The following is a 26,906-nucleotide window of genomic DNA, read 5'->3' on the forward strand; positions in this document are numbered from 1 at the left end:
AACATTATGCTCAGCAAAATAAATCAGGCACAAGGGAAGACATGCTATAGGGTTCCATTCTGTAAAGCTCAACAGTCATGAACACTTATCTTTGGGGCCAGAATACAAAATAGTGGCCACTTCTGGGTGGGGGGGAGGAAAGTCATGAGGGAACTTTCTAAAGTAAGAGAAATGCTCTACGTGTTCATTAAGGTGGCAGTTACATAGGTGTATATATTTGTCAAAGCTTAGCAAACCACATTTAGGATTTGGGTGTCTTATTGCATGCAATATGCCTTAATTTTTATAGAAAGGATTACTACGTTAGCTCAATTCTCTTAAGGCTTTATCAGGGACTTTTACATTTACTAAGGAAATGCTTTCATAAGAGCAAGCTTTTCTTCTGAGAGAAATTTTTCCTTAATGTATTTTACCCCGACTAACACATGGAGAGGTCATGAAAAATGTGGAAGCTTGGAGGTAAACTAGTTTCAGCCAACTATGTGAATTTGGCCAACTTAATTTAACCCCCAGAGTGTTTTCTTTTTAAGTTTATTTATTTATTTTGAAAGAGAGAACATGTGCACGCGAGGGGGTAGGGACAGAGAGAGAGATTCCCAAGCAGGCTCAGCTCTGTCAGCACCGAGCCAGATGCGGGGCTCGAACCCATAAACCCATGAGATCATGACCTGATCTGAAATCAAGAGTCGGATGCTTAACCGACTGAGCCACCAGGGCACCCCAAGTGTTTCCTTATAGGTAAATTGGAGATAAGGAACAAGACCTTGCTGGGTCGTTGTGTGGACGGGAGCCTTTATACATATTAAGATCCTAGCAGCACATGGTTGGGGATCAATAAATGGCAGCTAGCCCCACGTTCAGCAAGGGGATCGCATACACATTTTCTTAACCTTACAAGGGTGAAGTCTTGGTTTTCAGAGCTCTGTCTTGCCTCTGGAACGAACACACAGGGAGATTAATATTCTGTACGCTCATGCCTCCTTAGAATGTGGTGGCTCCTCTTTTGTAGGGCTTGGCAGAACATGGGAATGGAACTTTCTCTTTCCTGAACTATTTTAACAGCCTCCGTGCTCTACTCACAACCTCCATGACCCGTCTCCACACCGCGCTGGACTGTTCCTTCAGAACACCTCCCCCTCCCTCCCCAGCCGTCTTCAAAGAGTTCACAGTGAAGAGCGTAACTCTGCGACTTTGTCTACTTGGTGCCCCGAGCATGCCCACCTCTCCTGGGTCACCTCGCTCTCAACAATAAAACCAAACTTGTAACGTCTGTAATTCCATGCTGTAACATCTACAAAAATGGCCACTAGCTGGTCCCAAGTAATAATCCCTGGCCCACCCCCAGACCATCCGGAGACTTCAGAAAGCCCCAAACCATGTGTTCTAATAGTCACACTGACCATGAACTTCACAAGGGCTCCACTTCCAAACATAGCAAACCAGTCCGCAGCCTGCTTATCCTGCTTCGCCCGTTCCTTCCCACGGAAACCACAAGAAGGCCCCTTGCCCACCATTGGCTTTCTCCATCTGCCTTGTCCTCAGCCCTAGGGCTTCCCCTGAGTGGCACCGCCTGGAGTGCCCAGGGCACAGATAACCTTGAATCTCATTGCCCGTGAAACCCTTTATGGTCTCTTGCTCTGAAATCTGGCCTCATACCCACCTCCCCAGTGGCGTGGGGTACATAATACAGTGAAGGCACCAACTTCCTTCAAGACTTAAAAGAAGCTGCAGGCCTTGTCATGAGCACTGCTTGCCCCTCCTTTCCGCGGGGAAACCCTGGGATTCTTCGCTGGAGCATCACTCGCCTGGGGATGCCTTTCCTAGGTCCCTGCTCTGCCTCAAAGCACCTCCCAGTTTCTCCAGGCGCCATGTCCCCTCACACACTGCACTTCCCACTGGTGTGATTTCACAATTGTTGGTGTGACTAATTAAGGAATCTATCTTTTCCAACCAGTCCTAAGCTCCAAGGAGACAGAAGCGCATCTATTGCTACTCTCGGTGGTGCGGCCAGCCCCAGGCTGTGCAGAGCCTGGACACACAGCCCCTGGCTGTGCTTATCGCCTGCTCATTGAGTGACAGCTCCTGTAGACTTTGTGTCACAATGTTTGGGGCACGAAAGAGGTCAAGTGCCTTTTTGTGAAGATTCTGATGCTCATTTATAGAAGAGATCCTATGTGAATTTGAAGGCAGGCAGCTAAGAGATTTAGTTATTTATTTTTATTTTATTTTAGAGAGAGTACATGAGTTGGGGAGAGGGGCAGAGGGAGCGAGAGAATCTCAAGCAGGCTCCACGCTCAACACGGAGACTGATGAGGGGTTCGATCCCATGACCCTGGGACCACAACCTCAGCCCAAGTGAAGAGTCAGACGCGCCACCGACTAAGTCGCCCAGGTGCCCCAAAAGATTGCTTCAAAGTAAGCGGACATTTATCTGTCCAAGAAAGAGTAGAAGATTGATTCAAAAACAAAAGAGGTAGAATTAGGTTTAAGGAGATGTCAATGTTTTATAAACTCTTTCTCTCTCAAGTTCTCTCTTAATTTCTTTCCCCTCTCTACTCCCCCCTTTACACGGGCATGCTCACAAGCACACAGACAAACGTACTACACTTTTTAAATTAATCTCTACACCCAACGTGGGGCTCAAACTTACAACCCTGAGCCCAAGAGTTGTGTCTTCCACCGATAGCCCCGCCAGGGGTTCCACAAACATGCTGCTTCTTATACATTTGTTTTCTTTGCAGGCAGCCGAAGCCCCCGTCCGGCTGATGACCTACCCTCGCCCGTTTGTCACTTACAATGCTTGGTTTCAAGAAAACCTTTCTTTATGAACTTCTCTTGGTTGATGTGACACCAGAGAAACTAAGAGTCATGAAATTATTCCATAGATTAAGTCTCAAATGGAAGCATTATGCAACTGTTTTTTTAAATTTTAATTTATTTTATTTTGTTTTTTAGTTAATTAATTAGTTTTGAGAGAGAGAGAGAGAGAGAGAGCCCACAAGTGAGGGAGGAAGCAAAGAGAGAGAGGGAAACACAGAATCGGAAGCAGGTTCGAGGCTCCGAGCGAGCTGTCAGCACAGAGCCCAAAGTGGGGCTTGAACTCACAAATTGTGAGATCATGACCTGAGCCAGAGTTGGATGCTTAACGGATTGACCACCCAGGTGCCCCTATTTTATTTTGGAGAGCAACTGGGGTAAACGGGCAGAAAGAGAGAGAATCCTAAGCAGGCTCCATGCTCAGTGCAGAGCCCGACGTGGGGCTTAAGGCACAACCCTGGATCATGACCTGAGCTGAAATCAAGAGTCAGGCGTTCAACCAACATGAGCCACCCAGGTGCCCTTGCTTATGCAACTATTACTCACATTACAGTTAAATACTTAGTGTACTCGGATGATTTCCTTTCTTACTTTCTGTTTTCTGCAAGTCAATAATTCCCTGGCTTATCCATGAAGTACTGATTTTCCTCATACTCTCCAACAGCCTCTCCCAAGGCCAGGGAGTTCCAGGGTTCCTTGGCCGCGACCTTCCTCGGGGTCTCCCTCCATCTCTTGGGGTGACAATGTCCAGGATGCTGTTGCCGGTATCTGGCTTTTTCTGCCCGTCCCCTCTGTGCATTTCCTGCCCCCTGGGACTCAGGTCTCCCTCTGTCTTGCTTTAGTCCCTTCTTTTGCAGGGGCTCATCCTCCAGTAGTTTACTCATTAAAAGTAGGAAGAGGGGCACCTGCGTGGCTGTTGACTTGACTTCAGCTCAGGGCATGATCTCGGGACCATGGGTTCGAGCCCCACGTCGGGCTCTGTGCTGACAGCTCGGAGCCTGGGGCCTGCTTCGGATTCTGTGTCTCTCTCGCTTTCTGCCCCTCCCGCACTTGCGCGCGCTCTCTCTCTCTCTTAAAAATAAACATGAAAAAAATTAAATAAGTAGGTAAGTAACGTAGGCACAGAGGCAGGCAGCGAGCCGGGGGCCCAGCTCCAGGCTGGCCGGCTGCCCTCTGCACCCGGGACTCAGCTGCCATCCCGCATCAGCCCTTCCTGCAGAGTCCCTTGCTGCTCTTCTCCTTGGATCCCCTGTCCGCGTCTATCCAGTTGACTTCTCACTGGAGTGGAAGACATCCCTAAGATACTTACCATATGTATCTATTTTAGAAAAAGAGAAACTGAGCATCAAAGACCAAAGGAATGGCCTCAAGTCTCAAACTGGTAACTGCCGGCTGACCTGCTGACCTTCAAACCCCACCCTTTTGCGGACCTAAGCGCCCTCTCTTTCTGCAGCTTCAGACAGAGGGGGATGGGCGGTGGGTAGAGACCCATGGGCCCGGTGCCTGTACCCATCCCAGGGCGGAGGGAACCAACCGGGACAGGTGCCTGGATCAGCTCCCGGGGCTCCGGGAGACCTTAGGAGACTTGGAAAGCAAGACCACCACAGATCCGGTTTCCGTTCTCAGACCTAGACGAGGTCAGGGCCAGAACTGAGCATGACTTTAGCCTCTTGCTTTGGATCAGCCGCAGCACTGGCTTTCCCTCTCACCGCGCTGGCCTCGGGGTCCGTCATTATGGTTCTCTGGGGTGCAACCAAGACTATTATGTAACTTTCTTTTATTTTTTAAAAGAATACAACTGAAGAAAGGGGCAGGACATTGACAAATGAGTGACTAAAAAACAAAGCAATTAGACTAACCAGGGGTTTAACTGAAAGAATTAAGGAAAACAGACACACTATTGTCTACTATATGTCTACTAGTGTAATCGTGTATATTTATGTCACTCTATATTAGTATCTTTTTCTCGTGATTGTTTATGATCATGTAAACGCAAATGCGATTTACCTCAACCAGGACATTTATTTTTTTATTTTTTTTCAACCAGGACATTTAAAGAAAAAAATGTAACAGGGAAACGGGATTTGCAACAATTTAATTTAGCCAGCTTATATATCTCATGTAACCGTGATCTTCAGAGAAATATGATTTGGGTTCTTTTATTGCCCTAATCCGTGTGTGTGTGTGTGTGTGTGTGTGGTGTGTTTACTGCTTAAATAATTGATCTGTTCTCTGCCTTTTTTCCAATCAAGGATAAAATTAAGAGGAACCTTGCTTGGTGTCAAAATACAGACTATTTTAGAAACTTAAATAAGAAGATCCAGTGACTTCTTCATGGGGACACAATGACCCTCTTGTTCTCAACAAAATTTTGGGATAGATTGGAAACAATGGAATACTCTACCTGAAAGTGACACTCAGAAAAATCTAGAATGTTGGGCTACCAAAAAACAACAACAACAACAACAACCAACAAAAACACAACAGCAGCAGCAGTAGCTGGGGCTCTTCCAGACTATTTCCATTCTTCTGAATTCCTTATTTGTACATATGATCATAAGAATTAATAATGGCTGATATTTACATAAATGCTTACTACATGCCAAGCTTTGTTCTAAGCCTTAGCAAAGGTTAGCTCATCTGATCCTCAGAACACTGTGAAATAGACCCGACATCGTTCTCATCTCAGAGGAGGACACACAGGGGCTAAGTGACTTGCTCAAGACCAGCTCAGGGGGCAAAAGGCAGGAGCCAAGCAGTGCTACCCCATTTAGGCTTTCTTCTCACACTCTCTCCTCTCAGAGCCCGCTCCTCTCCCCAGTTTCCACCTGCTCAAATCCAGCCTCATCTTTCATGGCATAGTTCAGATGCATCTGCCTCGAGAAACTTCGGTGGAAGGTGTTTTTCTGAATTTTCTTAACACACGTACGTGTCTCCTTCTCTTCTGATGCAACCATTCAATGTGCATGGACTAAACGCCTTCGGATTTGAGATCTGTGACCCCTGGGTAACTCCTGCCCTCTAGTAAGCGCCTCAGTCTGCAGCGGGGAGGTGGAGAGGTGCACCGACAGGTCATTAAACAGTGAAATTAGTGCTGTGCGGAGCCTTGCTGGAGATGTTCGAGGGGCATGACGCCCCGGGTTGGGAGGGCGGTGGTCCTAAGCTCAACCAAGCCAGGGAGTCAGGAGAGCTAAAGGGTTTTCCTGACAGAGGGTTTGCAGTGAGCTCAGCACCCCGGAGGTTCACAGGGAGGCCCTAAGCTGTGTGCTCACAGCAAATTCTGACAGGCTGGCGGGCTCTTAGTCCCACCACCGCCCACTTAGCCTCACTGAAGCCGCACTCAAGCCAGGAGGTCAAGGTCACCTCTTCCCCCCTTGGCTGAGAAGCAGACAGGGAGGAGGCTCACTGCTCCGGAAGAGGGGCAGTATGAGGCCGCTGGGGTGTTGGGTTGGGGGCAAGGAAGGCACGACTGGGTGCGCACTGTCGCTCAGTAGCCACTGCAGTCCCCCAGCTGGACTTGCGGCTTTCTGCATCCAAATCCGTTTCCTGCCCCTCCTTGGGACTCAGGTGTGGCTTTGAGGCTGTCTACACGGGGGAACGCTGTTCGCACAAAGCGGTCCAGCAACACCTTCCAGCCTCACCTCAGCCTCGCCCCCCCACCCCAGCCATGTTTCCCTGCCGTTTGGGCAGGTGGGGGGTGGGGGGCGGGGTGGGGGGTGGGTGGGGAGTGCCCTGAGAGCAGGGAGCGCTGGGCCCCTTGTCCCCCAGCCCCTGGACGGGGTGGGGGGGACCTTGGAGCCGCGGGGAGGTGGGGCCGGGCAGTAGGTCCACAGCGGCGTGCTCGCTCCTTCCAGAACACCGTCGAGTTGGACAGAATTTGATCTGCGACTCACCACACCCCAAGCTGTTGAAATTTGCTCCGTTGATCATCCCCATCTTCTCCCTATGACCTTTATGGCTCCCAACTCTGTTATCAGATTCAGCTTCCTTTTAGGACATGTCTCCTTAGATGTCTTAACCCGGGGATCGGGATCTGCCATTAAACCACACGGATTTTCAATCCGGTCCTAAGATACCGAGAATCTCCAGTGGTTCCTCTGTTCTGAGACCTTTCCGTCTGCACTGGTGGTATTTTCCTTAACTGGGGACCCCAGCTAGAAAACAAAAGTGCATGTCCGCTGGCTGCTCAGCATCTTTCTTTCTGAACAGCCTCTAAATTCATGGGGGACCGTCATAGACACTGAACGTCTTTCTCCTTATACATCGGTGAGGATTCAAGGACAAGTCCTACATTTTGAAATTCAGAATTCATTCAATAAATACTTTTGAGCAGTTATCAAGTATTCTAGGAGGCAGAGGATAACAGAAGAAAATAGACACAAAGTTGTCTTTCTGGTGCTTAATTCTAGTGTGGGGGGCGGGGGGAGAGGCAGTGAACAAAAAGATAAACGTATAATACGTCCGGTGGCTGTAAGTGGGATGGAAAAGATAAATATGAACATGTTGGTGTAGGCAAATGGACTAAAAGCATTAAGATAGCCAGTTAAATGGCATGAGTCAATGTGTTTAATTTTATAGTTTCATTGCTTGAACTTTATTTAGGCCATAAATGCATCTTAACTGAACACGTAGCCTTCTGTGCTCTTGGAAGACAGAGGTGGGAGAGGGTTTGGTTTCTAGGGCGTGATTTCTTAGTTTCCGGAAGGAGGCTTGTGGCGGGTCTGCAGATGCGGCAGGAATACCGTCGGTGGCTCTCAACGCCTCCGAGCAAGGGGCTCAAAGGAATTGTAAGAGCGCTCCATCGAGTGCTTTCGGGAACCTTCTCCTGTCAGGGCAGCCAGAGAGCTTTCAGGGTCCATGAAGTGGAATCACAAACGTCAGGGCGGCTTTCATTTTGCAAAAGTGGAAACCAGTCAGTTGCCGACACTATACTGCTTGGCTCTAGGTAACCCTGGGATTTTTCCCACTGGCCTCTCACTGGTATGTTTTACATCCACTCAAACCTGTTACAAGAAAACATATATCCTCTTAAGAACGTTGGGGCGTCTGCGCAGCTCAGTCGGTTAAGCATCCAACTTCGGCTCAGGTCATGATCTCATGATTTGTGAGTTCAAGTCCCGCGTCGGGCTCTGTGCTGACAGCTCAGAGCCTGGAGCTGCTTCAGATCCTGTGTCTCCCTCTCTCTCTGCCCCTCCCCTGCTCGCGCTCTGTCCCTCTCTCTCAAAAATAAATAACATTAAAAAAAAAAAAGAATGTTAGCTGTCACAAACGCCATCCTTAAGTTACACATTTTGGGCAGGAGGTTTGTTAATTGATTGATTTGAGATTGGTTACTGTATATTTTATTTACTTTTCAGGAAAAATTCAAATAGTAAATACAATTTTCTTAATTCTATGTTTTAAAACGAGCAAAGGTTTTTCAAGCAAAGGTGTTTCAATGATGACCAAAATAATTAATAAATACCACGAGAATAGGGTGGAAAAACCTGAAAAGAGTTCATTGTACCTATTTCAGTGTTGACTAGTTTCTCTCCCACAGTAGAAGCCTGGGAGGAGAGCCTATGGCAGGGATAAGCAGTTCCTAGTTCAGTACTCTTGGTGTAAAAGTGCTGTGTGAAGTTAAGGGTTAGTTGAAGGTAGAGGCGCCTTGGTGGCTTAGTTGGTCAAGCCTCCCACTTCGGCTCGGGTCATGATCCCACAGCCCGTGAGTTCAAGCCCCGCGTCAGGTTCCACGCCGCAGGAAGTTGATTTAGTATTTGTGAAAGAATCTAGCCAACGTCAGTCTCGGCACACCAAGAAGACAGACAGAAATACACATCCAGACACACACACACCCAATCAGCTCTTAGGAAGGAAAGAGCTTTTCTAGGGTGCTAGGTTCTCAACATCTACAATTCAAGAGGCTTTCAAAAGAAACCAAGATCAGTTCTACAGTGCGTGTTGCAAAAGTATATATTAGATTGATATCTAAGAGCGAAATACCAGGAGGGCACTATCTCTTAACTTTTTATATTGTTGTGTCCACAGTTGAAAGGTTCTTCCATTTCAAGTCAAATGACAAGAAAGATATAACAAATCGTGCATTTAAAAAGTCGAGTCTAGGGGCGCCTGGGTAGCTCAGTGGGTTGGGCGGCTGACTTCAGCTCAGATCATGATCTTGCAGCTTGTGAGTTTGAGCCCCACATCGGGCTCTGTGCTGACGGCTCGGAGCCTGGATCCTGTTTCAGATTCTGTCTCTCTCTGCTCCTTCTCACTCACACTCTGTCTCTCAAAAATAAATAAACATTAAAAAAAAAAGGTCGAGTCGAAAGAAGCTTTCATAAGGGGCTGGATAAAAAGATAGATTCTTTACATGAAAAACTAAAAGAGAAATACAAGACCATCGAGGTCTAAAACATCTAGGGTGGAAGTGGCGGGCAAACTCATGAGGCATCGCATACTATTTTCTCTTTGCTGCTTCTAGAACACCCTGCTCAGACGCTCCTGCTGGGTTTCCAGCTACAGGGTCAGGTTTCCCAGCTGTCTCCACCGTTGCTCTCTGAATTCCTCGAGAGCTGGAAGCACGTTGCTTAGTTTCTCCCGTGCCTGGCACAGAACCCCGCAAGTGGCATGTGGCAAACCAATGCTTAGGGAGCGAATGAGTGAATGGGGGGGGGGCAGTAAGCAGAGTGTTGAAGGAGGGTGCACTCCCTGACCTGCTAATGTCCTATCAAGGCAAGCAGGGGAGGGGGAGGAGGGATTTCACATTTTACAATGATTGTAAAGAAGCTACAACTCATGATTTCCAAAAATATGCACAGGCTGAAAATAGAACCGGTCCAGAAACGCTCTAAATAAGCCAACTGAGGATGCTTGCACATCGATTATTTGAAGGAAGCTAGGAGAGGAAGAGGTAAACTGTGTCACAAAGATGCGCATATTGAGAGAGCTGAACAAAGGTGAGGGTGCCGGGTATCGGGAAGGGGTGCAGTCACAGCCTGGTTACCTTCCCTCGTGGTTACAGGCAAACTGTCCTGGGCCAACTGGGGGCTGTTTCCAGCCCTTATAAGGCTGCCATTTTACGCTGGTGAAGAGCGAGGTGCCTGCCTGTGTCTGTGATACTTGAACTTGAGGAATACAGACCCTGTGGCCTGGAGCAGCCGGTGGAGAGCCATGGGGTTCTGAGCCACCTCTCCATTTCCTCCCCATCCGTCCCCCTGAGCCCAACTCCTCTCTCCCCAGGTTCCCTGAATATGTCTGAGTCTCCCCCTGCCCTGACCCCTGGCCCCATGGTGTCAATTCCTGGACCACCACCAGTTGTCTACTGCTTTCAGCCACATGTCTAGGTCAAGATGATAGTCTTTACTTAAAGACCTTTTATACCAACCCCCAACCCCTCGAGGGCGATAGTGGTCCTTTAATCTAACCCCCTCTACCTTGGATCAGAGGCCCCTTCTAAACTGGTGCCATGGTGTCTCATGCTCTTCGGGGTCCCAGGTCCCACTCGGTGGCCTTCTCCCCGCCGCCCTGTCCAGTGTCATTGTGCGGGTCCCTCACGGTCTCCGAGGGCCTCCTCACCACTTAGCATCTAGAGAAACTTTCATAAAGACACCTGCAACCTCTCGTTCTTACAAATGAGGGTCTTTATATCTAAATTCCAATTCACAAATTTACTGTTATTTGTAACACAAATGGAATCTTTGTGATATTTTTCACAGAATCCTTCCAATTGTTCTCTTAAAGTCACACTCAGACAACAATTTAAGTAACAGGAAGTAGATTTGCACCTATATGTTATCTTCTCATTATATTTTCATGTCCTTATGGACAATGGCCTTAAAAAATTCCCATGTGCCTGGTAACTTCATACAGAATTACACAGTAAAGTTCACGAATGAGCCAAAGCCAAAGTGAGGAAGAACGATCTCTTATGACTTTTTTAAGAGCCACAGCGCCCTTGTCATTGCCGTTCACAGTTAATGCTTTTGGGGAAAATCTGACTAATAATTGATAAGGGCTTTTCAAAAGGGCTGCATTTTGCTAAGAAACTTCTATTCATCTAGTTTCTCTTTCCTCTGTGTCCACCTGGTAGACTGAGGGCCAGGAGGTGTTTGCATCATGAAGCAGGATATCATAACGGGATTCTGTGCTACGATGATCAAGTTTGACGTCGGGGGTTAATCACACTGTCAGATCTTGTCAGTTTTATTTATGAGCCTATTTCTCGGGGGCACACAATGAACATGATGAAAAGTGACTTTAATTAGGATCCCAACATAAAATGCTTGTTTGATGCCTAGAAGAATTTAGAACAGTAGACATGAGCAAGTCTTTATTAATCACCCCCTTTGATTTCCTTTCATTTAATTCAGGTCCCAATAACACAGTGGAGCGATTCCTAGGAATAGTATTGCATTTGGAAGTTTGGAGAGATTCTAAAGCCTGTATCTGCGTCTGTATGCAGCTTAGCATAAAGAACTTCCTCCATAATTAGGCTAACGTTATTTGCGTATTAACTTGGGAATCCAGGAAGGGTACACGGTGCATTTCTGAGTATTTCAAATGCAGAAGAAATCCTTACCCTAATAAATTCACCATAGATGATCCCAGAAGCTGAGAATTAACTAAATTTGATAAATGACAATATCTAACAAAGTAGTGTGTCCATAACAAGATTCAGGATCTCCAGACAAGTGTACAGATATTTTATTGCATTTAGTGCATGCTAGGAGGGGCTATCGTTAGTGTCCGGCCACCATCTGTGAGCTGTGGCTGAATTACCATCTTTCCTGGAGGCCCAGGCATTGCTGATTCCTTCTGCTGTGATGGGGGGGGTGGGGAGTGGGGGATGGGGGAGGGGCTTCCCTTGCTCCTGCCTTTTTCTTCCACTTCAAGCTTTTCCTAATCCTTTGTGTGAAGGTCAACCTCCAATCCAGAAGCGCTCTCTAAATGCTTTCACAGACACATTCATGGCCAACCTCAGAAATGTTCCTCAGTGAGGGGCGCCTGGGGGGCTCAGTCAGTTGAGCATCTGACTTCAGCTCAGGTCATGATCTCACCAGTCCATGAGTTTGAGCCCGGAGTCGGGTTCTGGAGCCTCCTTCAGATTCTGTGTCTCCCTCCCTCTCTGATCCTCCCCCACTCATGCTCTGTCTTTGTCTCTCAAAAATAAATAAACAAAGAAAAAAGAAATGTTCCTCAGTGAGCTCTCAAAGTAGGCCCTCAAGAGAGATGGGGAAAATGTCCACCCAGAAAACACTCGTTAAAGTCATTCCCAGGAATAAAGGAGAAGAAAGACCAACCAGCAATCTAGTCTAGTAGACGAGACCATAGGGAATGGAGATACTTTACTTGTTTGTCCCTGGGTCTCTAAAGTGATTTTATTTACTCTCAGAAGTGACATTAGTGGTAAGGGAAAAACAGTTACACACACACACACACACACTCACATAGTGTAGGTATATTCCATTTTTCTCCTATCATCATGAAAGAAAATGTAGTAAATGTTCCAAAAGTGTATAGGAGCTCCTGGGTGGCTCAGTCAGTTAAGCGTCCAACTTCGACTCAGGTCATGACCCCAGAGTTTGTTGCCAGCTGTTGCTGTGCTGACAGCTCAGAGCCTGGAGCTGCTTCAGATTCTGTGTCTCCCTCTCTCTCTGCCCCTCCCCTGCTTGCACTCTTTCTCTCTCAAAAATAAACATTAAAAAATTTTATAAAAATTTACATCTTACAAACATGTACAATGTAAAAAAATAATTTTAATTGTCTGCACTCAGGAAACTTCTAGATCTCTTGCTTTATCACAGTTCCATTTCCACCCCCCAAATGTAATACAGTTTTTCATGAAATACATCATGCCTTTTTACTTATTTTAAATAGCCTAAAGATTCATTTTTGCATGGTTTGCTTACATGGCTTTCAGAGTTAGTTCTAAAAGAGTTTTGATGAAAACAGATATAATTGTATGAATTTACATAGATATAAATATACGAATGCCTGTTTGTCTTTTCTGTTCTCATTTCCCCTGTGTTATGTTTTCCTCATCTGCCTGTTTTTATTCTCTTTCCTATTCTATCGGATTGGATGTATTTATATATGCCACCTAAAATTCTTTCCGGACCAAAGCGTGATTTTAATAAAACAATAAACAGACTCATTCAGGCTATGCTGACAGCTAACATTAGAGTTTCCAAAAGTTTAAAGTAAAAATGGATTCCAACACATATAGCAGAAAACACTACTTTAACAAATTTTTAATGTTTTTAAAAATTTATTTCTGAGAGAGACAGGGAGAGCAGGGGAGGGTCAGAGAGAGAGGGAGACACAGAATCTGAAGCAGGCTCCAGGCTCCGAGCTGTCAGTGCAGAGCCTGACGTGGGGCTCGAACCCACGAACCTGAGATCATGACCTGAGCCAAAGTCGGATGCTTAACCGACTGAGCCACCCAGGCGCCCCAGAAAATATTACTTTAAATAACATCACCCCGTAAAACAAAGTACAAATGCTTCGAGGAGTGAACTACAGATGCAGCTTTGAACCTAGAAAAGAAGGAGGCAAATTACATTCTTTCTCAGTCTAAGTGAAGCATTCAAGAGGTTTCTTCTCAGATCTGCACACATTAATTTAAATAGAACCCTTCCCTTGGGCAACTTTATCTTCCAAACGCTTCTTTCTTTTCATTGACGTACGGTTTTGTTTTTCCGACTTCTCTGGTGCATCTAATGCGGGGTGAGGGTATCCCTTACTGTCATGCATTTTGAAGCCTCATCCCAAATGGAGGGATTGCCCTAAAAACTGCTTGGGAACCTTGGAAGATTTCCACAGTTTCTCCTTCTGGGTCTATTCAAAAGACCTATTTCTAGGCATTGGACTCTGACAATGTCTGGTGTAAAGACATCTGGGTGTCTTCCGTGTTCTTACGTTTGGGATGCGGGTAGTGAGTGGGGTTGCTTTGTGGGGAAGCAGCCTCCAGTGGACACCCCACAGAAGGGCTGCCCAGGCCCCTCTGGGAAGCAGGCTGCCAGGGAGGACCATGGGTAGGGTGTCCTCTGCTCTACCCCCTGATGCCCAGAGTTGTGACCCAGGCTCACCCCCCTCCCCTGGGCTGTGGGAAGTGTTTCTCCCTGGCACCTGTCAGGGTTGGGGGGTGGGGGACAGGCAGCTGGGGTACAGCTCCTCTCTCTAACTCGCTGCTATGACCCAAGATACATCCGCTGATTCCCAGGAGCTGGAAGTCGTATCCTCCTTTTATTTTTGCGTAAGAAAATAAACACACACTACTGCTATTATTTTTTAAGTTTTTATTTGAATTCCAGTTAATGTACACTGTAATATTAGTTTCAGGTATACAATGGAGTGATTCAACACTTTCATAGAACACCTGGGGCTTAGTACGAGTGCATTCCTTAATCCCCATCACCTATTCCCCACCCCACCCCCGCTTCCCCTCTCGTAACCACATATGAGTGAAATCATATGGTAGTTGTCTTTCTCTGATTGACATATTTCGCTTAGCATAATATTCTCTAGCTCCATCCGTGTCGTTGCAAGCGGCAAGATTTTCTTCTTTTTGATGGCCAATAATATTCCAGCGTGTGTGTGTGTGTGTGTGTGTGTGTGTGTGTACCACATCCTCTTTATCCATTCATCAGTCAGTAGACACTTGGGCTGTTTCCATAATTTGGCTATTGTAGATAATGCTGCTATAAACATCGGGGTGAGGGTATCCCTTTGAATTAGTATTTTTGTATTCTTGGGGGTAAATACCAAGTCATGCAATTGTTGGACCATAGAGCAGTTCTATTTCTTTTAAGTTTATTTATTTATTTTGAAAGAGAGAGAGAGAGTGAGGGGAGGGGCAGAGAGAGAGGGAGAGAGAATCCCAAGCACAGAGCCCGATGTAGGGCTGGAACTCACCAACTGTGAGATCAGAGACCTGAGCCACAACCAAGGGTCAGACACTTCGCTGACTGAGCCACCCAGGCGCCCCAGGGCAGTTCTATTTTTAATGGTGAGGGGCCTCCATACTGTTTTCCAGGATGGCTGGATTGATGCATTCCCACCAACGGTACAGCTATTCTATTACGGTTAAAGAATTGGCAAACGAGAATCTTTTCCTTTTCTTCACAGTGGTTTGTTGCTGCCAAAAGTAGCAGGTGCCCCGAAGGAGACCAAGGCTGTGGGCCCCGGCGGGGCTTTGAAAGAGACGGATTGTAATCCTCCCCTGACCACGTAATGTGCTGTGTGCCCCTGGCAAGGAGACTGACCTCTCGGACCCTCTTTTGAATCTGTTCAATGGTTAGTGGTAGCTATGACAAAGAGGTCCCGTGGGTAGAGGGCTCGAGGGTGCGTCAGTAGCCATCAGTCTTCCCCCACCACATCCTACGTCCCTTTGTGGGGAAAGAATTAATTACAAATGAGTAGCAAGAATTCGGAAGCAAAATTCATCCTATAATCAAGCAGCTTCCAAAGCCCTAAGGCTAGCGGCTTCAGTGAGAAATTATTGTCAATAGCCGATCATCCAGCAACACTGTCCTCTGAGCCTCGGTTTCCACCAAATCAGTACAACAACGTCCTCTGCCCGCTCTAAAAACTGCTGAAAACAAGGACTGCTCTTTGTCTGATGAGGGAACAAACTCAGAAAGGCACCCTTATGCCAATATAACTAATGGGACCTAAAACCCCATCAGAAAAACGGGACTTAGTCTCAGCTGGTTCCATCAGGGAATTAGTGGTACTTCCATTCTCTCTGAGATTCTAACACCTGCCTTTCTAAACGGTTTTATTTTGGGGTGCCTGGGTGGCTTAGTCGGTTAAGCGTCCGACTTTCACTTAGGTCATGATCTCGCGGTTCGTGGGTTCGAGCCCCGCGTCGGGCTCTGTGCTGACTGCCAGCTCAGAGCCTGGAGCCTGTTTCAGTCTGTGACTCCCTCTCTCTCTGACCCTCCCCTGCTCACGCTGTCTCTCTCCTAGAAATAAATAAAACATTTAAAAAAAATTTTTAAAAAATAAATGGTTTTATTTTTCTTTATAGCAATAATAACTGCCTGACTTTTATTCGTTTGTTTATAGCCTGCTCTGCACTCAAAGTTAGGCTCCCAGGGCAGGGACCCGGGCCGTGTCTTTGTCTTTGTAGACAGGCACCAGGAGGGTTTGCAGATGAGTGGGTTTCTGAAGTTCATAGGTCAAACCACCTGCAATTGCTGAGGGGGTATTACTTGCAGGTGACCTCTTCCAGCTAACAAGTTTATATCTTAACAGATAGCACTTTAACAAAGAGGGGTCAATCCGGTGGTGAAAGCCTCATCACAGGCTGTTCGGGGGCAGAAGAACCTTTGCATCGGTCCCGATCACCTTTCTCAGGCAGCCACCTGTACAGAGAGTGGTCGAATGGATCTGAATCCCAGGATGGGTTTTAGTGATGATTCTCACGGTGGACATTTCTGGAAGGAAAGAGAAACCATCTTGGAGGGCTGCTTGTTATGTGCAGGGGTAATAGCTCAGCGCCAATGGTGTTTACAGCTTCTCAGACCGCCCCTGATCCCTAAGTGAACTTCCTCGGGCCTCAGTTTCCTACCAAATTTTTATTTGCCCCATTTTAATGGGGTCCCGCTAGCAAATTGGCTGTTTGTAAATCAGAAAATCTGGGTTTTGGGGAACGGTGGAGGGGTCTGCCACATTAAAAACAGACAATCAACAGGGCACTTGTTGGGATGAGCACTGGGTGTTGTATGGAAACCAATTTGACAATAAATTATATTAAAAAATAAAATAAAAGACTGTTATGACAAAAAAACCCCCCAATCAATTATGATGCAATTCAATAGAATCCATGCAATTACCGAGGTCTGCACATATACATTTTCAATGGCTCTCTTTGGTATGGGAAGCACACAGTTAAAATCATTGTTAAAAATCCTTGGCAAACACACACACACACACACACACACACACACACACACACACACACACACACCAAGTAGTCAAATACGATAATTAGGACCAAGACATTTAGCCAGGAGCTTCTTGAAATTTTCTTTGCTCAGTTCGGCTTTGGGAGAAATGGTGTGAGTGTGAGTGTGTGGGTGTGAGTGAGCGTGAGCGTACGCACGCGACTGGCGAAACAGGAAGCCTGCGTTCGTGTGTGGTACCACTCACTTCCCCACACTCCGTTCCTCTCAGCGATTCCTCTCAAATCCCACCTTCCCACCCCCCTCAGCATCCTCAGCCCCGAGGATTCGAGAGACGGGAGCGACCCCGCCCCCTTATGAATATGCAGCAGCGAGGGCGGCGGGCGGGGCGCGGGCGCGAGCGGAGCGCCGCGCGGAGGTTCACCCTGCGCCGCCCGCGCGGGTCCCGCCGGCCGCGCCCACCCGCCGCCGGCCGCTCGGGGACCGGCGCGCGACAGCCCGGCCGCCGGCCTGGGACGCGCGGGGGGACTGGGTCCTCGCCGGCGCGGTGTGGCCTCTGGGCAGCCCCTCGGAGCCCGTCGGGACTCCCGGCCCGGAAGGCGGCCGCCGGCGGCACTACCCGCCCCGGGACCGCGGGGCCCCCGGGGCCCCGCCCTTTGTGGTGCAGATGAGGGGCGCGCGGGGGCCCTGGGGGCGGCGCTCGCCCCGGACCGAGTTTGCGCGCGGCGTCTCGGGGACTTCCTCGGCACTTTGAGCCCGGCGCGGGCCGGCCGCCCCCTGCAGGGACGTGCGCCCCGCCAGCCGCAGGAATGCTGAGGAAGGTGAGTGGCGTGTCCTCGGCCGGCTGTCACCTCCCCCGCGCGTTTGGAGGGCGGACCGCCGAGCAGCAGGTGGCTGGGATCCCGCGGGACAGTTTTACGGAAACAAAGGCGACAGAGGGCGGGGGTCGGCGGCTCTGGGGAAGCGCCCGGGCGGAGCCGCTGGGAGGCTGAGGTCTGAAAAGTTGCCGCGACCCCGCAGGTGCGGGGCCGGCGCGCGGAGCGGGGCCGGGGCGACCGCGCACAAAGCCGCGCGCCGGCGCCGCCGCGTTGCCATGGCAGCGGGGGCGGGGCCGAGCGCGGCGCGGCGGCGTTGCCGGGCGACCGCGGGGCGCCGGCGCGGGCGAGGCGCGCTCTTCGGAGCATCTCCCCGAGATGAGCCCAAAACTTGTCTCTCCGGATCCGTAACTCGAGTGTATCGGCCACCGCTTGCCCTTTGCAAGGGACTCAGGCCTCTAGGCTGTCACCCGCTTAAGGCCTTAACACTCCGCTTTCGAAAATACTGGGTTGTGGACTGAGGGTAGACGTGAAAAAGTTACACGATACACGGTAACAAATCAGTAGCCATAAAAAGTATCGGTTCCTCCTCTTCCAAATAGCGCCTGCTGTTGAGTATTCCTTAACGATCATCATTTTTTAAAAAAATGAAATACAGAACCTGGTTTGGACCCATGAAAATGAGTTGACCTTCAACCTTCCGACATATTGACCAAAATCTTTGCAAAATAAAAGCTTGTGCAGTAGGTGAAACATTCAGGCAGTTGCGTCTTCAGATGTTTTACAAAGCATGGCAGAGAATTTCACGAAGCATGGGAGACAGTATTTCACTGGGTATTTTCTTACATGTAAGTGTGCCAGAGAATTTTGGCTCATTATCTCAAGGATGATTTGTTTAGCCATACACTACAGGAAAAAAATATTGGAAAGGAATTTGATCTTTTCTAGAGCAGTGATTGGCTGCTACGGCAGTACTTTTCACTCCCCCGCCCTTTTGCCCATTTATCCTAGCAGAGCTATAAAGGTGACTTTTGGTGTTTTTAGTTTGTTTCTCAGATTTTGATTGTTTGCCAAAGGCATTGATCCGTTAGTAGTTCTTAAACTGCGTTCCACACACTAGTGTATTTCTTTCTCTGCCCCCAGTTTAAAATTGTCTATGTGCTCTTTAATCATTCATGTATTTATTTTGTCAAATGTTTATTAGGCTTTGCGACGTGCTGTATACAGAGCCAGACTTGCAGACTTGGGAGGAAAAGAATTAAATGGTGAGAGAGACATACATTGAATTAGAACAAGTTACAGTTTCCAGGGCGCTCTGGGTGGCTCAACTGGTTAAGCGTCCAACCTGGGCTCAGGTCTCGATCTCGCCGTTCAGGGGTTTGAGCCCCCAGTCAGGCTCTCTGCCATTGGCACAGAGCCCTCTCTGGATCCTCTGTCTCTCTCTCTCTGCCTCGCCCCTGCATGTGGGCATGTGTGTACACTCCTATCTCAGAAATTAATAAACATTTTTTAAAAAATTAAAGTTGACACTTTAGGAAGAGCAAAAGGCTAGGAAGCAATTATAATCAACGACGACACATTCTCATTTAGAAATTACAGTCAAGACATCCCGTGCTGCTGGCCCGGAAAGGTGCACTGATCACAGCCATGCTCTCCCAAGGCAGACATTAATGACGTACCAATTCAAAATATGAGGATGGTAAGTCTTGAAAAGTACAGTAATTTGCCTCAGGTCTTACAGTTAGTAAGTGGTAAAGTCAGGATCTAAACCCAATGTGACTGCTGTGACACGCTGCTTATGAAGCATTAAGCCCCTTTCTCCCTATGTTCCTACACACCCAAGTTGCCATGTTTTGATGATTCTTTTTTTTTTTAATGTTTTATTTATTTCTAGCAGAGAGAGAGAGAGACAGCGTGAGCAGGGGAGGGTCAGAGAGAGAGAGAGTCACAAAGTCTGAAACAGGCTCCAGGCTCTGAGCTGGCAGTCAGCACAGAGCCCGACGCGGGGCTTGAACCACGAACCGCGAGATCATGACCTGAGCGAAAGTCGGACGCTTAACCGACTAAGCCACCCAGGCGCCCCGCCATGTTTTGATGATTCTTAATAGCGAGTGTGAATTTCTAAAACAAACAAAAAAGATTACACGGTTTTCTTGTTGGTTGAGATGTTTTCACAGTCAGTTTTGTTTTTGTTTTTGTTTTTTTATAGACAGCATGAGCTAGAGAGAAGGGCAGAGAGAGAGGGAGGGAGAGAGAGAGAGAGAGAATCTCTATACTGAGCGTGGAGCCCCGCATCGGGCACAACCCTGGAATCACGGCCTCAGCTGGAATCAGGAGTCAGACGCTTAACCAACTTAGCCACCCGGGCGCTCCCACAGTCAGATATTTCTTAAGTTAAATAACAGTTACATTTCTGAAGGATATGTTTTTCCTACTGGAGTGTTGCTATTGTCAATTATCTTTTTCCAGGGGTTCCTGAGGAGCTTATGGAAAACAAAGAATTTGATTATTTAAATCTAGTTTTAAGGATATCAGAGATCCTTGGGGCACCTGGGTGGCTCAGTGGGTTAAGCGTCTGACTCTTGGTTTGGCTCAGGTCATGATCTTCTGGTTCTGGGGTTCAAGCCTTGTGCAGAGCCTGCTTGGGATTCTCTCTTCCTTCCTCTATGCCTCTCCCTCCTCTCTCTGTCACTCTCTCTCTGTCTCTGTCCCTCTGTCTCAAAATAAACTTTTAAAAAAAAAAGAATATTGGTGTGTATTAAGGCATTCTACTTTACAAATGATTATGGAATTTGTTTCAAACCAAATACGCTACTTGGCACTCAGGTTTTTATTACCTTTCTTAATTTTAAATCTTTTAAGTCAGATTTGTTAACTTCTGCTGGCAGTGACATCTAGTAGGCAACAGGTGTCTTAGAAAGTTCAGGCATGTACTTGATTTGACCTGATCAGAGCCCTGAGAACCACTGGGAACTGACTTCATAAGTGTTTTTTACTGTAAAAATTATTTTTCTAGGGGCGCCTGGGTGGCTCAGTGGTTAAGTGTCCAACTTTGGCTCAGGTCATGATCTCACGGTTCGTGGGTTCTAGCCCCGCATTGGGCCCTGTGCTGACTGCCAGCTCAGAGCCTGGAGCCTGTTTCAGATTCTGTGTCTCCCTCTCTCTCTCTGACCCACCCATACTCACGCTGCCTCTCTCTGTCTCTCAGAAATAAAACAATTAAAAAATTAAAAAAAAATTATTTTTCTAAATAGATTCATAGGATCCATGAAGCAAGAACCAGATCTTTTGTGTCTTTAGAACCCATCTTTTAACACCAAGTACAACATGCTCCATCAGTATTAAGTGGCAAGAGAAACAAAAGTAAACTTTATCAGGCCAATGAAATATAGAGTAGAAGTAATCCTTTAAAATATATAATATGTAAATGATTCTTTAAATTTCATATAATATTTAGAGTCATAGACGTTCTAGTTATTTGATTTTTTTCATGATACTATATTAGAAAAACTGAGCTATGGTGATTAATATTTAAAGTGTTTTCCAGTGTTTTATCTTCTTTTTAAAAATTTTTTTCACATGTATTTATTTTTGAGAGAGAAAGTGAGACAGAGCATGAGTGGCGGAGGGGCAGAGAGAGAGGGAGACACAGAATCTGAAGCAGGTTCGAGGTTCTGAGCTGTCAGCAGAGAGCCCAACACAGGGCTCGAACTCATGGACCATGAGATCATGACCTGAGCTGAAGTCGGACGCTTAACCAATTAAGCCACCCAGGTGCCCCCAATGTTTTATCTTAATTGAACTCACAACCACCATGGAATAATTCCCATCACTATTTTTTTTTTTAATATATGGAAACATAGAAAGTCAGAGAAGTTGAGTGACTTGGTCAGAGTCAGCCAGAGAGGTAGAGGCACATCTGATGATGATGTCAAATGTTTTGCACTCTACCATGGCAAGCCAGATGCACCTGTGAGCTCTGGAAGCCTGAGCCTCTCCACAGACCTGGCGATGAAGAGTGCAAGATGCCTTCTCTCTCTCTCTCTCTCACCTTCCAAGGCTCTATGTCTGTCTGGGAAGAAGGGAAGAGACCCTCCTTTAAAAGACAAATACAGGGGCACCTGGGGGGCTCAGTCAGTTAAGCGTCCAACTCTTGGTTTCAGCTCAGGTCATGATCTCATGGCTCATGGGTTTGAGCCCCACATCGGACTCTTGATAGTGCAGAGCCTGCTTGTGATCTCTCTCTCTTCCTCTCTGCCTCTCCTCTGCTCATGCTCTCTCTCTCTCTCTCTCTCTCTCTAATACACTTAAAAAAAAAAAAAAGACAAATACCGACGAGACAAGGCAGAAGACAGAAAGACATGGAGAGAAGCTCATTGGACCAAAATAAAGTGGAATGAAGTTAATAAAAGAAGGAGCCGGTCCTCACAACTGGTGGTTAGGAGAGCAGGTGTATTAGTTAGCTAGGATTGTTGTAACAAAGGACCACAGACTGGCTAACAGATGTTTATTGTCTCATAGTTCTGGAGGCTATAAGTCCAAGGTCAGTGGTGTCAGCGGGTTGTTTTTCTCTGATACCAGGCTTCTTAGCTTGCATGTGACCGTGGTTTTGCTGCATCCTCACGTGGTCTTCCTCTGTGTGTATGCCTGTCTGTGTCCTAATCTCTTCTTAGGACACTTGTCACTTTGGATTAGGGCCCACCCATATGACCTCATTTTACCTTAACTGCCTCTTTAAGGGTCCTATCTCCACATACTGAGGCTCTGGAGGGTTAGAACTTCAACCTATGAATTTTGGAGCAAACTCAGTTCAGTCCATAGTAGAGAATAAGAAAAGCGAACGTGGTCTTTAACTCTGAACACAAGACCTATTTCCATTGCTTTATTCCTGTTAGCATCCTGTCCTGGCACAAATAAATGTTTGCGCAAGTTGTGGCAAATGTTTTTACATCAGCATACTCCCCTGGATGTATGAAGTAACAATGAGAGATTCAGAACTGAATCCTTCTATATTTAGCTTGCTTCCTACTTTATTTTCACTCTCACCGCTGGAGGGCCAGCGTCAAGCCTTGTCAGGTTTTGACCAGGGCAGACGAAGCTGATGATCCCATTGCCAGCTAGGTCTCATCCATGTCTCTGCCTTTTTTGAGCCGTGGAGTGCATATGATTTGAGTCCTACGCGTTGCCTGTATAGCAGGATGAATCCAATAAAAATGGACTCACAGGGGCGCCTGGGTGGCTCAGCCAGTTAAGCGTCCGACTTCGGCTCAGGTCATGATCTCACAGTTTGTCGGTTCAAGCCCCAGATCGGGCTCTGTGCTGACAGCCCAGAGACTGGAGCCTGTCTTCTGAGTCTGTGACTCCCTCTCTCTCTGACCCTCCGCTGCTCACGCTGTCTCTCTCTCTCTCTCTCCTAGAAATAAATAAAACATTAAAAAAAAAAAAAACAGAAGAATTTGAAAGTTTTCCCCCAAGGCATTAAACAGCTAGCAGGGTTATAATTGGAATGTGTTGCAAAGACTCAAATTATTAAAATGCTGTGGAAGGGGCGCCTGGGTGGCTTAGTCGGTTAAGCGTCCGACTTTCGCTTGGGTCATGATCTCGCGGTTCGTGGGTTCGAGCCCCGCGTCGGGCTCTGTGCTGACTGCCAGCTCAGAGCCTGGAGCTTGTTTCAGTCTGTGACTCCCTCTCTCTCTGACCCTCCCCTGCTCACGCTGTCTCTCTCTCTCTCTCTCTCTCTCCTAGAAATAAATAAAACATTTAAAAAAAAAATAAAATAAAATGCTGTGGTCATAGAATAGCAGACAGGAGTGGGAAGCCGGCAGGGCTTGTGGCCAGGGCCTTGCCCAAAGCACAGAAACTGCTTTGTAAAGGTGGGAGCCAGTGCTGTGTTTCAAGCTGGCCAAAGAAAATTCCAGAGTCTTCTGCAGTACAAGTTTCTGTATCTCACCAGTCATCAGAATCTCAAAGTACTTTTGTTTGACTTCCTTCATTACTTCCTGTTCTGCCTTCAGAAAAGGTGACATATACCTGTCTACTTTTCTTCATGTAGTATTTTGTGAGTTGCTAAAACAATTTATTTTTGATGTTTATTTACTTTTGAGAGAGAGACAGAGAGACAGAGCATGAGTGGGGGAGGGGCAGAGAGAGAGGGAGACACAGAATCTGAAGCAGGCTCCAGGCTCTGAGCTGTCAGCACAGAGCCTGACGCGGGGCTCGAACCCACCAACTGTGAGATCCTGACCTGAGCTGAAGTCGGACGCTTAAATGACTGAACCACCCAGGCGCCCCTAACAGAATTTTAATAGGTCTCTTCTTGGCCCTTTTTTGGAAGTCGAACTGAGGCTCTGTCTGTTGTTTCAGGAATCTGTTTCTATTAGTCCCACAAAAGCTACCCCTCACCATCTGGAATCGTGGGGTTATTTATGCCTTCATGGCACCTCCCTGAGTGGTTCCCCTTTGGGGACCATCCTAGTCATGTCTAAGCATGAAGCTTAGACTATCTTATGAAATATCCCTGCTAAAGAATACGCATCCAATATACTTGGTGGAGTTTTTTCAAGAAATACCAGAAGCTTTTGAAATGTGCTCTCTGGATGTGATCCAGTCGCTTTCCATGATGGGTGGTTTCAGAAACAGGTTCTTGTGTGGAAGGGCTATTGTTACCCAGCCAGTAAAAGAGGGCCTATTTCTCAGGGCAGTGCGTGCTTAATTAGTGAAGGGATCGATGCCAGTACCTGGAATTTGAAAAGTCAGCTTTGAAGGGCAGAAACTTCTATGTCTCCCTCTGACTTGAGCCAGACAGGGTCTAACTGGCCAGTTGTGCAAGCCAGCTGACCCAGGTCCAGGAGGTGGGCTGGCTTGCTGCTTCTGTGACACCTCTTCATTAAAAGGTTGCCCCTGAGGCGCTGCCCTCAAATGAGGAGAAAAGAGCCAAACACACGTGTGTAAAGAGGAAGGAAGAACTACTGTCCATGGCTGTTTACGACTTCCCCCGATTCTGGTACAGCGACGAATGATTCATTCCCCTGTGTCACTGAAGAAAATCATGACCTTGAAGTGGCTTGGAAGTTCCCAGGCAGTCACCCAGTATTTAACAAGCACTTGTGTCCTCGGTGCCGACGGGGCATGAGAAGATAGGTCGTGAGCTTTCTCCTCACATAGCTGACACTCAAGTTCTGGGTCAACAGATATGAAAATAGGAAAGCACGTTAAAGACTCGGCCAGGGGCTCTCCTAGACAGCTGCAGCCCCAGGGACGACTGCTCCAGGTGGGGCTCAGTGACCAGAGAGCTCTGTCTTCCTTCCTCTTTGTGGCTTTGCAGAAGCTTATGTCCGTCAAGTTCTTGCCTCCCCAGCTCTCTAAGCCCGGGCCCTTTCCGCTTTCCAGAGTCTTGCCTCAATCCAGTAAGGATGCTCTACAAATCTTATTTTTGAATGTGTTTAAGCCAGGGTGAATCTGGCCATGGGATTTTAAGCCTTCCTGTTCCTGGAAGAAGCTCCTCACCATTCGAAGGAAATAAAAGAAGGGGCCAGGTTGAAGGAGCAGAAAAGAGAACCACTTCTAATCCCTTTCCTCACTGATAGTAGTCGTAAACCCTTGGGAAGCCATAAAAAGGCTGCCTGAGTATACAGGGCAGAAGGATATGTAGGCAACATATGACTGTGAGACTGTGTTGGAAGTAACATCAGGGCAGAGAGGAGAAAAACACTGGTCCGGAAGCCTAGACAGAATGTAGGGCAGAAGCAAGTGGTTGTTAACCAAAGACTGGGAAGAAAATAAACATGGCGGCTGGGAAGCCAGCTCCAGAAACGGAAGTGCCCCCTGGGGTTATCCTCCAGAAGCCCCAGGCTCGGCGCTCCTCACCCACTGGACCCCAGCTCCCCCCTTCCTGATGACCAGCAGGAACTTGGAATTGGAGGAGTCCCCAGCAGGGAGAATAGATGCCATCACAGTTCCTCACATTTCAAGACGGAACGGTAAATTCAGTTCTAGGGTGTTAGATTTGCAGGTGGTTTTGTTTGTTTTTTAAGCGTACCCCTGTGCCACGTGCATACATTCGGTATCTGGGGCTGGCTCAGGGACGTATTCATTGTATATCTGTTGCCAGGGAAACTATGTGCCAAATTCCAAACAAGAGAAATGTACTGTTATTGCGCAAAGTGTTTGGGGCATGAAGACTGATGCAACAAGAATTTTATTTGGATGGCCAAGATGTAAGAGCAAAGAGCATTCCTGGAGGGTTGGGAGATGTGCATGTAAGTCTTGTGTCTAATAGCAATTAAAAAATGTTTAGCAAGCCAGATTTCCAGAGGTTACATTTTGTTATCTGCAAGAGTAGGGACATGATGAGATAATATCTAAGGCTCCTTACTTGTCTGGAATTCTGCCCTTTGTAAAAGACAGCCTCAGATGGAATGTGTCTTCTCTAAGAATACCAAATGCTTGCCCGTGATCAGGCCTTTAGCCTTCTATACATGAGTTTTCCAGTGACCCTATGTGACTATATTGGTCAATGATAATGTTACCAACCTGTTTTCATACGCGAGGTTGGAAAAGTCTTTACAGGAAGTTTTAGAGGTGAAAAGTTATGAGCTTTTCTTAATTCATTCTTTCAGTTCATGGCTTTGTAAATATATAATTGTCTTCAGATGCTCCTGGTTTCCATGTTTTGGCTGTGAGATCTCAGCTTTGAGAAGCCTAAGGACATACAGCAGTCATAGTGCTATAGAAATGTCACCGTCCTTTGAGACGACTTTTGTTGTCATTATATTACATCTCGAGTAGACTATCTCAGGATCCATCCTCGACCCAAATGCTTGTAATTAATTTCTTTTGATTGAGAACACAGAAGGATCTCCCTGTGCCACTAGTGAATTGCAGCAATACAAAGTGAAGTACAGGGGCGCCGGGCGGAGGGGTGGGGGGGTTGGGGGGGAGGGGAGGGGGTTCAGTCGGCTAAGCGTCCGACTTCAGCTCAGGTCGTGATCTCACGGTTTGTGAGTTTGAGCCCCGCATCAGGCTCTGTGCTGACAGCTCAGAGCCTGGAGCCTGGTTCAGATTCTGTGTCTCCTTCTCTCTCTGCCCCTCCCCCGCTTGTGCTCTCTTTCTCTCTCAAAAACAAATAAAATTAAAACAAAAAACCAAAGTGAAGTACAATGATCATTTAGGGTAGCATATGTAATAGTGTAAATATGTGTAAATATTTACACATTTACAAATAGTGTAAAATAGAAAACATAACATGAAATTTGAAAAGTTTTAAATTTTGGTATTTTAGATTTATATTTTAAATGAACGAAATGAGGGGCGCCCGGGTGGCGTAGTTGGTTAAGCGTCCGACTTTCGCTCGGGTCATGATCTCGCGGTTCGTGGGTTCGAGCCC

At 47.2% G+C, this 26,906-nt stretch overlaps 1 long non-coding RNA gene across 1 annotated transcript; it reads left to right on the top strand.

The window, feature by feature from the left end:
* Positions 1-17,877: 17,877 nt before the first annotated feature.
* LOC120246874 lies at positions 17,878-19,210 on the top strand. The gene is made up of 3 exons (XR_005532172.1): positions 17,878-18,369; positions 18,726-18,786; positions 19,112-19,210. It is a non-coding gene; the product is annotated as an uncharacterized LOC120246874 (long non-coding RNA).
* Positions 19,211-26,906: the final 7,696 nt, after the last annotated feature.

Source organism: Hyaena hyaena, unplaced genomic scaffold (assembly GCF_003009895.1).
Source record: "Hyaena hyaena isolate Hyena2069 unplaced genomic scaffold, ASM300989v1 scaffold_11, whole genome shotgun sequence".
In the NCBI taxonomy this organism is placed as follows: domain Eukaryota; kingdom Metazoa; phylum Chordata; class Mammalia; order Carnivora; family Hyaenidae; genus Hyaena; species Hyaena hyaena.